The sequence below is a fragment of the Carlito syrichta genome, unplaced genomic scaffold (assembly GCF_000164805.1).
Source record: "Carlito syrichta isolate Samal-C Ts95f unplaced genomic scaffold, Tarsius_syrichta-2.0.1 Scaffold304598, whole genome shotgun sequence".
In the NCBI taxonomy this organism is placed as follows: domain Eukaryota; kingdom Metazoa; phylum Chordata; class Mammalia; order Primates; family Tarsiidae; genus Carlito; species Carlito syrichta.
Genome location: NW_007248694.1, coordinates 1,182,608 through 1,185,368, shown reverse-complemented (window position 1 = coordinate 1,185,368; position 2,761 = coordinate 1,182,608). Strand labels below are relative to the sequence as shown.

Here is a 2,761-nt window from a genome sequence, read left to right as displayed (position 1 = left end):
CATTTAATGCATTGGTCCTCAACATTTTTGGCATCGGGGACTGGTTTTAGTGTGTCCATGGGCGATAATTCCCAAGAGGGAATTATCAGGCATTAGATTCTTATAAGTAACACACAACCTAGATCCATCACACGTGAAATTCACACTAGGGAATTATCAGGCATTAGATTCTTATAAGGAACATGCAACCTAGATCTCTCCCATGTGAAATTCAAACTAGGGTTTACACTTCTTTTTTTTTCTTGTGGACATGAATTTATTAGAGGGGGCCAGGGCCGAGTGAGTGCAAGTTGCAGGGTGGAAAGAAGGAGCCAGCCTGATGCCCACGAGATGCAAGGCCCTGGTGGGACGCAGCCGGTTGAAGCATGGGCCGGCCGGCTGCTATTCACAATGTCAGTGCCCAGGACGTGGTGGGGGTCTTGGGAAGACTGGGATGCGGAAGGGGTAGATGCCTGACTCCAGCTGCATCTGGGGAGGCAAGAGGACGAGGAGGTCCCCGCCCCAGGAGCTTTTGGCATCCGAGAGACAGTTTTGGGAGCCAGGGTGATGATACTCCCAGGTGACAGAAGGACAGTCGGACGGCACAGGCTTAGGGCGGTGGTGGCTTGGGTGCTGGGACAAGCCACAGAGGGAACAGTGGGGTGGTGAGAGGCCGGGGCCCCGGGGAAGGTGGGCAGGGACCTGAGGACAGCCTCTTTGAACCCCGCCATGGTGGGCGCGCCACTCCCGGGCCCAGGCCCAGTGGAAGGGTTCCTTTGCCATGACCTCTTCACAGCACTGGTGACTCACAATAGCTCGGAAGCCCATGCGTGCCCACAGCAGGTCCCTCTGGTGCAGAAACCTCCCCACCTGTAAACACCAATCTTTCCCCAGGGTCCATGGAAAGATCTCGCATTTGGCCTCCTCCAGATCCTCCTCCATGTTGTTTGCAAGGTACAGTGCCAGGAACAGCTTGCTGTGGCTGTAACTCGCTAAGTTTCAGGTTGGCACGCTGGAAGTAGACCAGCACCATGACCAGGAAATACTTATCTGAAATCCGGAAACAGGGGTCTTTGGAGAGGAATTCCTGGACAAAACTGTCCTCCAGAAGGTTGAGGAATGCCTGGAGCTCTTGGTGCTGGCGAAAATGGAGAAAGCCATGGCCCCCACCTGGCTGACTGCAGCCCCCCAGCTTCACAGTGGTGGGGTCTTGGGCATCACTCATCTCATAGGTGGAGGCGGGGAGGGTTGGGACAGGGTGACCTGAGCTTGGGACGACCTACGGCACGACCGGGTTTACACTTCTATGAGACTCTAATGCCGCCACTGATCTGAAGAAGACAGAGTTCCGTTCTCCGGCAGCTCACCTCCTGCTATGTGTCCCAGTTCCTAACAGGTACTGATGCATGGCCTGGGGGTTGGGACCCCGATTTAATGGATTTCAACCAGTATTTTATTTTATTTTATCTTTTGAGTTGGAGTCTCACTCTGTTGCCCAGACTAGAATGCAGTGGCACCATCATGGCTGCCATAGTTTCGACCTGCTGGGCTCAGGTGATACTTCTGCCTCAGCCTTCCAAGTAACTGGACTCTGGGCACATGCTATCATGCCCAGCTAATTTTTTTTTTAATTGATGAAATGAGTTCTCACCATGTTGCCCAGGTTGGTGTCGAACTCCTAAGCTCAGGCAATCCTCTTGCTTCAGTCTCCCAAAGTGCTGGGATTATAGGCTTAAGCCACCACACCCAACCTAACCAGCATTTTTTTTTAAAGGAAATACAATGTATTAAATAGGAAATATCAGTATGCCTCGCACATAATTAGGGTGAGTATTGATTGTGAAACTTTTGTCTTTTACTAGGTCTTTTTTTTTTTTTTTTTTTTTTGAGTTGGATTCTCACTCTGTCGTCCAGGCTGGAGTTCAGTGGCACACTCATGCCACCACAACCTCTACCTACTGGGCTCAGGCGATCCTTCTACCTCAGACTTCCAAGTAGTTGGAACCACAGGCATGTGCCACCAGGCTCAGCTAATTTTTTGATTTATTGTAGAGACAAGATCTCTCCATGTTGCTCATGCTGGTCTCAAACCCCTGAGCTCAGGAAATCCTCTTGCCTCCACCTCCCAAAGTGCTGGGATTACAGGCTTGAGCCACCATGTCCGGTGCTGTACTAGGTCTAATCATAAATTGAAGTAAAAAAGTTTTGACTGGTCAGGCTTGGTGGCTCAGCCTGTAATCCCAGAACTTTGGGAGGCCAAGGTGAGTGGATTGCCTGAGCCTATGGATTCAACACCAGCCCAGGCTAGTTGGCGAGATCTCATCTCTACATAAGATAAAAAATTAGCCGGACTCGGTGGCTCAGCCTGTAATCCTGCACCTTTGGGAGGCTGAGGTGAGTGGATTACCTGAGCCCGTGGTTTCAAGACCCGCCTGGGCAGCAAGACCTCATCTCTACAATAAATCCAAAAATTAGCTGGGCTTGGTAGCGCGCGCCTGTAGTTCCAGTAACTTGGAAGGCTGAGGCGGAAGGATCACCGGAGCCCAGCAGGTTGAGGCTGCAGTGGCCGGGAGTGGCCACTGCACTCCAGTCTGGGCGACAGTGAGACTGCAACTCAAAAAAAAAAAAGATAAAAAATTAGGCCGGGTTCGGTGGCTCAGCCTGTAATCCGCGCTTTGGGAGGCCGAGGTGAGTGAATTGCCTGAGTCCGCAGGTTCGAGACCCGCCTGGGCAACTTGGTGAGACCTCATCTCTACAATAAATCAAAAATATTAGCCGGGCA

The 2,761-nt window shown here is 51.5% G+C and overlaps 1 pseudogene; it reads right to left on the bottom strand.

Annotated features, from left to right (window-relative positions):
* Positions 1 to 393: 393 nt before the first annotated feature.
* The window catches only part of LOC103262721, an 11,229-nt pseudogene continuing 8,861 nt past the window's right edge, over positions 394 to 2,761 (bottom strand).